Here is a 12,841-nt window from a genome sequence, read left to right on the forward strand (position 1 = left end):
GTCACTCCATTATCTGCGGCAGGGACAGCACAGCAGGGCATGTAACATCCAGCAGATCCCTGGAGAGCACAGAAGGCAGCTTCTTGACCAAGCCATGGAGGAACCAAAGAGGAGAGGTGCTCTGCTGGATCTCATACTCTCTGGCATGGAAGGACTTGTGGGAACTGTGAAGGTCAAAGGGGCATCAGGCCATGTGCAAGATGCAAATGTATCTCTTTTTATTTATTTATTTATTTTGAGGCTGTAAGCTTAATAGTTGATCATAAATGTCAATGAAACTGAAACAAATAATTGAAGACAAAGATGGAAATCAATGAAAATGTGTTAACCCTTCTCAACATGAAAAATTCTCATGAGTCTTGTTCCATTATAAGTTGTAAATACGAATCTTTGAGGTGATTTGATGTCTTTTTTTTTCTTTTACTGAAACTACGATGTTTTCCAGATCTGTGTTCGCTGGACACAAATGTCTTCAGATTCAGAGACACAGACAGCGGTGCCAGTGCCAATGCCCTGTGACTATAGCCCGGTGCCCAGCACTACTCTTCCCTGCTGCCTATTTGATGTGCCTCATCCTCCAAGTTTTTTCAGCTCTCCTAAATAAATGGCCATGGTTAAGGGCATGTTTTCAGCAGGCCATTTGGGCACAAACTACTCCCACTGCCCTCCAGATTTCTCCATCCCTTGCTCTTTGTTCAGTCAGATACCTCCCAATTATCTGTCTGATTTCTGACTTTCAGGGGGATTACTGGAATTTGTTCCATCTCCCCAAATTCTGAGAATCAGTGAGAATGTGTTAACCCGTCTCAATGTGTGAAATACTCACAAGTCCTGTTCAGTTTTAAGTTGATACCTCTCAACTACCTGGCTGATCTATCCCAGGGAGATTACTGGAATTTGCTCTATCTACCAGAGTCTGATGGCCTCTGTTGTCAACTACTTCACTGTGATTCAATCTATCCTATCCTACCTCAGTATAAATCATTTCTTTTAAAAGTATTCCATATGAAAGACAAACTTCAATAGATGCAGCTTGAACATGGCATGCAGTTGATCACTGTGTTTTACTGTTCATTCAATTGCATCACCTTTCTTTCCATTTGCTGGCCAGATAAAAAAGAGAAATCTTTCCTTTTCCATGTGTAGCTGGTTCTCTGAGGAAAGCCAGTGGGAGTTGGTGCAAAGCAGTTTTAACACTGAGCGGATGAATGCAGAGGAGAAGAGTGATGTGAAGAAAAGTGATGCAAGTCCCATAGGTCCATTGTGAGCAGAAATTGTGTGGGGAGGTTGAGAAGGACCTTTGTCAACACAGTAACAGTACAGAACTCATTGGGACATCCTGGATTGGTATCAGTTGCACAGTGCTGCTTTAAACTGAGCTATAAATAAAGAGACAATAAATTTATAATGGATTATTTCTCTTTAAGCTCTCTCCAGATATCCCTCCTTTTTGCTGAACAAGTTCTGATAACCTGAAGAAGATAACAAGATGGCATAAGGCACAGGAGATTCTTTAGGTTATAATGGGCCCCAGGGCGCATTTGATGCTCAGTCGATCAACCTCCAGTGCAGAGAGAAGTTTGCACAAAGTGCTCAACAAGACAAAGTCAGAAGTAACAGTGAAGTTTCTTGGAGTATTAATGGGCCCACTGAGGAACATTAACAAGCAAGCTTCCCAAGGGACTTGTTAGAGAAGATAACTGGAAGCCATGACTACAGGCAGGCAAAGGCACTGGCATGCTAAGAAACCTCTCCTTTGCCTTACGAAGCAGACAGGTCAAGCCCTGATTGCAAGACCAGTGGTAGAGAGATCCTGTATCTCATGTTGGCTCCTGGCATTTCCTGGGGCAATGGGTTGGAATTTTGTATGATGTTAAATGAAAGACATGGGGACAGAAGATCCCAGACTCTACATGTGGTGCAAGGACACTGTGAGGTTCATGTCCCATATGAGACCTATGTTTCATTGCAGGATCTGAGAAGGGATGTGAGAAGGGCCCAGTGTGAACAAGCAGTCAATCCCTGTGAAACTCTGAACTTCAGATCTCTCAGTTCCAGTGCCCTCCTTTGCACATTCTCCCAGAGTTTGAAGTCCTTTATGTTCTGCGGTGCCCAGAAGTGCACCTAGTGCTGCTAGTGAGGCAGTAGCAATGCAGAGCAGAGAGGGATGATCCTTTCCCTCACCCAGCTGGCAATAAGTTGCTTCATGCACTCCAGGGGACCATTGGCTTTCCTGGCTGCCTGGGCACACTGCTGACTCACATTCAGTGTGATGCTGACCAGCACCCCAATCCTTTCCAGTCAGAATCCTCTCCGGTGTCCCATATCCAGTCAGTGTGTATGTCCAGCATTGCCCCTACCCAGGTGCACAATCAGGCACTTGTTCTTGTTATACGTTATGCACTTGGTGCTTAGTACCAACTGATACCCACTTCTCTGACTTGTCCACATCTCTCTGCAAGTCCTCTCCACCCTCAGTGGAGGCAACAGCACCTCCTCATCTGGTCTTATCAGCAAACTTGCTCAGAACATCTTCTAGTCCTGCATTCAAGTCATCTGCATAAACATGAAAGGAAAGTGGCCCCAAAATGGAACCCCGGGGAACTCTGGAAGTGACCATCTACCAGCCCGATGGAACCCACTGACTATAATCCTTTGGGACAGAACTACTGGCCAACTGCTCACCCACCACTGCTGGTGAACCTGAAAGGCAAAATGTCAGCATGCTGGGACAAACAGACAAACACCAATATAGTTACATATAGCTGCGTCAATTTATTGCCCGAAAAGCCATGATTTTAAAGGAGACAGACAAGGGTGTCCAAAAATCACACACGCTAATTGGAGGAAAGCTACTGCAATAACATCCTAAAGAATTCTTTAGGAAAAGAATGAATGGCTCGTGGCTTTGAAGGGGGGTTATAGGGTTGTTATTGCAATAGCTTTCCTCCAATTTCCTAGAGATGTCCTTTGTTCTCATGCTGTTTATCCTGCTCCGCAGCTGCTGCTCTGTAAAATTCTTCTTGTATTACAACACACCACGTTCTGTTTCTGTCTAGCTGTATGCATTTCTGTATGAATTTCTGTCCAGAAGGGTGCTGGAGAAATAGTATCAAAAGCTCTACTGAAATCCTCAAGGATTACATCAACTGCCTTCCCTTGTTCAGCTCAATGGATAAAGGTATCATAAAAAGACCTGAAATTAAATAGGGCCTTCCACTCAGGATATTGTGTTGGCTGTGACCAATGACAGAATTGTCCTTCAGTTGTTTTTCCATAATTCCCACCATCATTTTCTCTGTAATTTTACCAAGCACTGTAGTGAGACTGAGAGGTCCATAGTTGCCCGTGTCATCTTTCTTGCTCTTCCTTACACTGAGATAACATTTGTGAGCTCCCTGTCAACTGGTATGACCCTAGATTTATTAGATGCCATTGAAATGTGAGCCCAGAGCATACTAAAGTGTAATCAGTGCAAGAACGTAGATGTGTCATAGCTTTGCAATGCCTTGAAATGCAGACTATGCCAAAGATGGAGCAGAGAGGAAGATCTGTCTCTTCTGTTCTGAGCTCATCCTTTCGGTACGCTGAATATCACTACGTACTCCATGGGGACAGGTGCAAAAGACACACTGGGTGCCCTAAGCACGCGGCTGTGGTGGTATATAGGATGGCCAAGAATACCTCCCTTCTGGCCCTCAGCTGATGCTCCAGAAGGAGGTGTCTATCTCATAGATTTTCCGTCACAGTTTACAAGCACTAGCACAAAACTAGGGTCACCCAAGGCACCTTGGGCATCACTGAGAGTCTGTGTACGAGCAGTGCAGTCCCTGTGGAATAAAAACCAAGGATTCAGATGAGGGACTCACACACAGACACCTCACTGTGCACATCTGAACTCAGCTAGGTGAACTCCCAGCTCCCGTGGTTTTATTGAGGAACTGATCCCAATTCAGCCCCAGGGTTTCCATCTGAGGATGAGATGTCTAACACTAGAATAAGGATTGGATGGTCTGATGATAACAGGACAAATGGAAATGGATTTAAATTAAAAAGGGGAGACATAGGTTAGATGTGAGGAACCTATATTTTTACACAGCAACACTGGAAAATGTTCCCCTTAGAGGCTGAGCATGATGATGTATGGGATCCTGGTTTTACTCTGGGTTTACCCTCACGTCAATCCAGGTTTCTACTCATACTTTTCTCTAGGTGAACTCTCACTTTACTCAAGGTTTTACTCACAGTTTACCATCAGGGAGTGTGATCGGGAGATGGGCTGGTGGAGTGACTTGCTGGCATCCCCGAGGGAAGGCTGCCAGGCAGATACCCCCAGAAAAGTGGTTGACTCCCTGCCCTGTCACAGTCGGACAGACCTGACTGATGAGGAGGGTTGGAAGAGAGTCCCAGCTCAACATCACAGGAGCCCCCCCATGCCTGCCTAGCCCTCAACCCCTACTCCCTCTAAGCTACAGGTTTGACACTCTGAAATCTGAAGGAGATAAGAATAGAGAGGCAATGGAGGATCTGCCTAGGAAGGAACCTAATGCAAGGCAGTCACTACCAAGCCTTGTGACCTCCTCTGCCATGAAAGAAAGAAGGGTGGCCGTGGTGGGTGACTCCCTTCTCAGAGGAATAGAGGGCCCCATTTGCAGACTGGACCCCAGTTGTCAGTAAGTCTGCTGCCTTCTTGGCTGCAGGTCAGGGACATAATGAGGAAACTCCCAATGCTGGTTAGGTCCACTGATTATTTTCCACTACTCATAGTTTAGGTGGGCAGTGATGAAATTTCTTAGATAAGACTACAAACTATAAAAAGAGATTTCAGGAATTTAGGCCATTTAGTTCACAGAGTGGGAGATCAAGTGATTTTTTGTTCTATACCTTCAGTGGCAGTGAGGGACACGGAGCAGGCTTGGAAAGCAAAGCAATGAACAGTTGTCTCAGAGGTTGGTACTGAGCCAGAAACTTTGGGTTCTTTGATCACAGGGCAGTTTACTTGGCCCATGGTCTGTTATCCATGAATGGAACCCAACTGTCTCAAAGGGGGAAACAAATCCTAGCACAGAAGATAGTGGGGCTTATTGAAAGAGCTTTAAACTAGCGACGATGCGGGAGGGGACAAAACAGGGCTCACCAGAGATGAGCCTAGGGGAACGCTTCTTGAGCTGGGAGAGCGGCAGATGCCTCAGCTGAAGTGCGTCTACACCCGCGCACGCAGCTTGGTCAACAAGCAGGAGGAGCTGGAAGCAACTGTGCATCTGACAAACCATGACCTAGTTGCTATTACCGACCCATGGTGGGACCACTGCCATGACTGGAGTGCTGTGATGGATGGTTACAAGCTCTTCAGAATGGATAGATGAGGAAGGAAGCTTGGAGGTGTGGCCCTTTATATTAAAGAGAGTTTTGATTTTTATAAAGCTTGGGCTTCAGAACCATCAAGATGAGTGCATGTTTGTAAGGATCAGGGGAAAGGCCTTTAGGTGTGACATCTTGCTAATGTTCTATTATAGACCACCTAATCAAGATGAATTGATGGGTGAGGCATTCTATGAGCAGCTTACTGAAGTCGCAAGATTGCCAGCACTCATTTTCTTGGGAGACTTCAACTTCCCTGATATATGCTGGGAATATAATAAAGAGCAGAGGAAGCAGTCCAAGAGGTTTCTAGATTGTATGGAAGACAGCTTCCTTACGCAGCTGGTATGAAGGCCCACCAGATGTGGTTCCTTGCTAGACCTGGTCTTCACTAACAGTGAAGGACTGGTAGGAGTTGAGAAGGTTGGGGACTATCTTGGGCAGCGTGGCCATGAAATGGTAGAATTCTCTGTTCTTGGAGATGTCAGAAGGGTGACTAGCAAAACTACTATCCTGAACTTCTAGAGGGCAGACTTTGACCTGTTCAGGTACAGGCTCTTCATTATGATTAGGCAATGAAGATGAAGAAAGGCTGCTGCCGTCTGTGAGAGTGCAGTGAGCTCTGCCTGGGGATGGCACAGGAGCCAGCTGAGAACTGATTGAAAGTTCTCAAAGAGCAGCAGATTCTGTTCCTTGCTTCCTGATCAGGAAGAACAAGAGGAGGGGGACAAGCAGGTATCTGAGTTACAGCTGGGATGGAATTGTTTTCTTCAGACTGTCTGCTATGGTGCAGTGTTTTGGTTCTAAGAGAAAAACAATGTTGATAACACTCTGGTGTTTACAGCTGCTGCTAAGCAGTGTTCTACAGAGCCAAGGCCATGGTCCGTGGAGTGCTCAAGGAGCTGGGAGGGAACAGACTGCGCACAGCTGACTGGAAGTGGCCAAAGGGACATTTTGTAGCACCTGACAGCACGCAGAAATTGTATTGAAAGGGGTGGGAGTTCATCTCAGTCTTTTCACTGCCCAGGGCCCAGCTGAGCATCAGTCTGGTGGTGCTGAGCAAGTGCTTGTGCATCACTTGTTACATACAATTCCATATCAACAGATATACAGTGATAACTATTACTCCTCTCCTTTTATCTCTCTTAGTGAACTGCTTTGTTACAACCCACAAGTTGTACTTTTTTCCCCCCAATTCTCTTCCCCATCACACTGGGAATGGGGCAGTGCCCAAAGCACTGTGTGCTGCTGAGCCACATACTGGATTCAAAAACCACCATCATTTGGGTGCCCAATGAGAGGCTCCCAGGGTTGGGATAACAGCACATCTGTCCAGAGCGAGATAACACAGGGCTTTGTGGGAGCTGGAGAATTGCAGGCCATGATGCTGATAGCTTCCCTATTTGTGGAGCTTGCTGAGTCTTCTCATGAAGCTGCATTGCACAGCTCGTTGCTTGCTGCTTGTTTTCCCTGCTGCATTATTTGTCAACTCTGGATGCTGGATTAGGCTATTTATTTTGCTATGCTGTTTGACCTTGTTTTGTACCACGATAAAATTGGCAAAGTGAAGTTTTGTGCACATTCAGCTCTGTGGTCATCTTTGGGTTTTGGAAATAATATTGTCCATATGATTAGGAATTACACAATTTAAACTGTCGTCTCTGGAAGCCCAGGGGTATTCAAGGAGAGACTGGATAATGTGTTGAGGGACATGGTTATGTGGGAGCTATTGGTAATAGGTGAACGGTTGGATTGGATGATCTTTCAGGCCTTTTCCAGCCTTGGTGATTCTATGAATCTATGATTGATGTTAAACAATTATTCAGGAATATCAGTGAGAGATCTGCCCCAAGGTGAGAAGGCTCTGCATGGCAGGGGGTGTGGGATGGTCTGGGCAGCTGCCTGGAGCGGTGGGCACCCCCAGGGCTTTGGAACTTCATCTCCGAGCAACTGCAGGATCCTGAGAAACTGGTAGAATATTGGGGGCAGGTCTGCTGTGGCCCTGGTAGCCCCCAAGAAACACACATGACTGCGGTGTGCCAGATCCAGAGAGCTGGAAATGCTGACAGTGCTGCAGCCTCTGCAACTCTTGGCACAGACCCTGCAGCAGCTCCAAGGTTTTACCACATGTCCTGCGTTTGCTCCATGCTCTGGACAGCTCCCGCTGTCACTCATCCCCTCATAATGAGCTCTGCAGTCACTCCTGCTACTGGTCCTGTAGCTGTTCCAAGTATTGTGATAAGAAAATGAAACAAATTCCTCTCAAGGGAGGTGCACTGTGCCAGGAAGTACAGCCCTGTGGTCCCTCCAACCCCTCCAATGAGCCCAGTGGCTGCTGCAACTTCAGTCACAGGTCCTGCGGTGATTTCAGCTCTGGCAATGAGCTCTACAGTTGCTCCAACTCCTGCAATAGGAAAAGAGCCTCTCCAGTTCCTACAGTGAACCTTGGGGCTGTTAAAAACCCTGCAACAGGTCCTGGACTTGCAAACAGATATGCATATAAACTTCTATCATCTATGTATGATATGTACATGTATTAGTACATGCACATATGTTAGCAACTGCATATATTGTATATATGTGAAAATATACTATATATATAAGATATGTATATATGCATATATCATATTTATAATCGTTTTCTTTTTATCTTGACCTTAGACCACAGATTCTAATCCTCAGCACTGCCTTGAGTCCCTTACAGATCTCCTTGGGACTTCTGAAACTATCCCTGCTAGTCAGTGAAATGCATCAGAATATCTTGATGTCTTCTCAGGGAGCAGCAGGTGAGGTACATTCCTTACACCAGCTTTGGAAGAGGCCTCCAGTTCTCTGGACCTGCTCTGAAGGGGCCCTCTTGTTATGGCAGTGCCAGCAAGGAGACCAGCACTGACAGACCTGTTCATATTGCTGGCTACTGACTGGAAAGAGCACAGAAATGAAAAGAGCACTTTGTGCTGCTGTCTGTGGCTGTACCTCCCCAAATCCAGGCAAAGTAGGAAGAAAGAAAAGCTAAGTAAGTCTATTTTGAAAGCTTTTTAGGTATCTTAAAACATATTCAGGGAATATGGTTCCATGTTTACATGAGTTCTTGGAGTGAGAAAATGGAAATTAGGTAGGAAAGAATTTAAATACATTTTTATTTATAAGTTCAATAACATTTTTTTTTTTTTTTGCACATTCCTATATCTCACATAATCAAACAGACAAAGATGCATAAAACATGAAGAACCATCACTGGGAATCCTATTGAGGAAGTTTTGCATTTTAATGTAGCTGGAATAGTGCTTATTGCAACACCTTCCTGAGAGCGTGCTTGATCTCCCTGTTCCTCATGCTGTAGATAATAGGGTTCAGTGTTGGAGGAACCACTGCATACAGAACTGCCACTGTCAGATCCAGGAGTGGGGAGGAAATGGTCGGGGGCTTCAGGTAGGCAAAAAAGCCAGTGCAGACAAATAGGGTGACCACAGCCAGGTGAGGGAGGCACGTGGAGAAGGCTTTGTGCCGTCCCTGCTCAGAGGGCATCCTCAACACAGCCATGAAGATCTGCACATAGGACACCACTATGAAAACAAAGCAGCCAAAGGCTAAACTGGAACCAAAAATGAGAAACACAACTTCCCTGAGATAGGTGGCTGAGCAGGAGAGTTTGAGGATCTGGGGGATTTCGCAGAAAAACTGGTTGACAACATTGCCTTGGCAGAGAGGCAGTGAAAACATACTGGCAGTGTGCAGCAGGGAATAGAGAACCCCAGTGCCCCAGGCAGCTGCTGCCATGGTGGCACAAGCTCTGCTGTCCATCAAGGTCCCGTAGTGCAGGGGCTTGCAGATGGCAACATAGCGGTCATAGGACATGATGGTGAGAAGGGACAACTCTGCTGAGATGAAGAAGAGAAAGAAAAAGAGCTGTGCAGCACAACCTGTGTAGGAGATGGCCCTGGTGTCCCAGAGGGCGTTGGCCATGGCTTTGGGGAGAGTGGTGGAGATGCAGCCCAGGTCGAGGAGGGCCAGGTTGAGGAGGAAGAAGTACATGGGGGTGTGCAGGCGGCGGTCGCAGGCTACGGCTGTGCTGATGAGGCCGTTGCCCAGGAGGGCAGCCAGGTAGATGCCCAGGAAGAGCCAGAAGTGCAGGAGCTGCAGCTGCCGCGTGTCTGCCAACGGCAGCAGGAGGAACTCACTGATGGAGCTGCTGTTGGGCATCTGCTGTTGTTGGGCTTGGAGTCCTGCTCAGAGTGCAGAAGATAATGACAAGTCTAGACCATTTTCAGAGACATTCCTCCTGCAATAATATGAAATGTTTTAATTCTCCTACAACAGTGTACATTTAGCACCATTACTTGCATTTAATTTCATTTTGTTCAGCATTCCTTAGGCAGAAGCAGCATTTGGAGCTCTAACCATTCCTCTTACTTTCTTACCTTATCCTGTCTAGCTGGATATTTTCATCTGTTTCCTGTCTCGTATCTTTACCCCAACTGCTCTTAGTGCCCCAAAAGCAGCCTCTGTGCCATTCAACTTCAGTTAGAAAAAGCTGCCTCTTTGCAGCTAAAGTGAATTATTCATACCTACAGAAAATAATGATAATTAATATTAATAATCATCCTTCAAAAAATGGGAGACTGGAAGCACAAAACGTATGACTGTTCACAAAAAAAGCAACTTACAGATGCAAAATTCTCAGAAGTGTGACAGCCACTTTCTGCCTCCAATTCGTTTTGCCTCAGAACAACAAATGGGAATCCCCTGCCTTGGATCTCCTCTTCCAAGGGCCCTAGAAAACAGAGTTGTGCAATGGATCTCTGATCCCCCTGCCCCAGGCAGCAGCTGTGGCAGCACAAGCCCTGCCGGGGGGCTCCTTCCCCCCACACGTCTCCCCGCAGCGCCCTGGGAAGCTCCCCGGGCAGGCTGAGTGCTGAGCCTGGCAGGCAGCAGAGTCCCATACCCGGCACACAGCCCCTGGGGCACAGCAGGGACCCTGCTCTGCAGGACAGCCCTGGGCACCCGTCTCAGCTGGAGCAGAAAGCTTTTTCCACAGTAAAGAAACTTGCAGTGCCTGCAGTCAGATCTCCTATGGGATGTCCCAGTTATAGTTATCCCTTAATTAAAAGCAGCTCATGGTCTGTAGTGAGACTTACCGTGTCATGGTCTGTGAGCTAAGCTCCTGCAGCAAGCTCACAGCCCACTCACACTTCACACTTCCTGTAAGTTCTCTTCAATTTCTCTCGTCTCCTTCTGTCACCTGCAGGCTGTGCTGTGCACAAGAGCTGCTCCTGGGCACAACTGTCTCTCTGCAGCCCTGCACACTTTTATGAGCTCCCTGTGTCCCAGGAGCCTGGACAAGCAAGCAGCAGATGATCTCATTTTTATCCTTCCCACTCATCTCCCCTGACATGTCCCTGGGTCCTCATGGCCAACAGCTCCTGAAAGAAAACAGCATCATGACTGTGCTTTGAAATTCGCTCAATTAACCACCACATGTCCAGTGGTCAGTGACTGATTGGAGACATATGGGGAGTGCTCCCAGAGTTCGTTTGATGAAACAATAAGGGCACCCAGACAAGGAAGGCAAGGTTTGGACTTTCCCTGTGCAGGACAGTGATCCAGCTGAGGCAGTGCAGGAGTCTCATCCCTTGACAGAAATCCTGGAGCTGAAATGGGATTCAGCTCCCTACACACCCACAGGAGCTGGGATTCCTCTGGTTCAGTTCAGAAGTGCACAAGGAGTTGCCTGCATGTGAGCTCCTGCTCTGAGTCCTTGGTTCTTCAGCAGGGAGGCAGCTGCTCACACACAGACACTGGGTGATGCCCAAGGTGCCTGGGCTGCTCCTGATGTGTGCCAGTGCTTGTAAACTGTGTGGGAAGTCCCTGAGATAGACACCTCCTTCCTGGGCATCAGCTGAGGGCCAGAGAGGGGATAGCACCGGCTGTCTGGTGAATTCACATGCAGCTGCAAGTGCAGCACAGGGCCTTCAGCAAAGCCATGCCCATGGTGTGTCCGTGCTGCTACGTCACCTCCAAGACACACGATCGGTCTAATGTTTGTGTGCCACCTTCTGCACACTGATACCATAGACGAGCTCTCCAGTCCGGCTATGTCCAGTGATGCTTTTCAATTAGGATGTTTACTTCTGTGGTTTTGCACTAATGCAAACACCAACGCACAAGAAGCTAGAAATCTTGGTAGAGCTGCTGGCCTGAGCTCCTGTTTGGACCATGGGGACACAGTTTAATGGCTTCCACAACTGCACTGTAGCACAAGGGGGATACCGAGTCTTTAGGATGGATGGGTGAGGAGACAAGGAAGAGCGACTGCCCTCTGTGAGAGTGCACTGAGCTCTGCCTGGGGATGGCAGAGCAGACAGGTCAGAGCTAATGGAAATGGCAAACAGAGGAGACCATCAGTGTCTTTTCTTGTCTTCCTGATCAGGGAGAGTCAATGGAAGGTGCCCTCTGCAGACAGATGGGAATCTGATATTGTCTGTCCCTTGTCCCATTTGGTGGCCTTTGTCACTCCATTATCTGCAGCAGGGACAGCACAGCAGGGCATGTGGCATCCAGCAGATCCATGGAGAGCACAGATGGAAGCTTCTTGACCAAGCAGTGGAGGAACCAAAGAGGAGAGGTGCTCTGCTGGATCTCATACTCTCCGGCATGGAAGGACTTGTGGGAACTGTGAATGTCAAAGGGGCATCAGGCCATGTGCAAGATGCAAATGTATCTCTTTTTATTTATTTATTTATTTTGAGGCTGTAAGCTTTATAGTTGATCATAAATGTCAATAAAACTGAAACAAATAATTGAAAACAAAGATGGAAATCAATGAAAATGTGTTAACCCTTCTCAACATGAAAAATTCTCATGAGTCTTGTTCCATTTTAAGTTGTAAATATGAATCTTTGAGGTGATTTGATGTCTTTTTTTTTCTTTTACTGAAACTACAATGTTTTCCAGAACTGTGTTCGCTGGACACAAATGCCTTCAGGTTCAGAGACACAGACAGCGGTGCCAGTGCCAATGCCCTGTGACTATAGCCCGGTGCCCAGCACTACTCTTCCCTGCTGCCTATTTGATGTGTCTCATCCTCCAAGTTTTTTCAGCTCTCCTAAATAAATGGCCATGCTTAAGGGCATTATTCAGCAGGCCATTTGGGCACACACTACTCCCACTGCCCTCCAGATTTCTCCATCCCTTGCTCTTTGTTCAGTCAGATACCTCCCAATTATCTGTCTGATTTCGGACTTTCAGGGGGATTACTGGAATTTGTTCCATCTCCCCAAAGTCTGATGGATTGTGTTGTCAACTCCTTCACTGTGATTTGATCTATCCCTTCCTATCTATTCTTTTTCTTTTTCTTCTTATACTTTTTCTCAATCACTGTCTCTTTTTTATTAAGGCACGAAGTCTGAAAGATGTTCATTAATGTCAGTAAAAGTGAAAAACAGAGTTGGAGACAAAGATAGAAATCAATGAGAATGTG

The sequence above is a fragment of the Coturnix japonica genome, chromosome 28 (assembly GCF_054131305.1).
Source record: "Coturnix japonica strain WE chromosome 28, WE-NBRP24, whole genome shotgun sequence".
Taxonomy (NCBI): domain Eukaryota; kingdom Metazoa; phylum Chordata; class Aves; order Galliformes; family Phasianidae; genus Coturnix; species Coturnix japonica.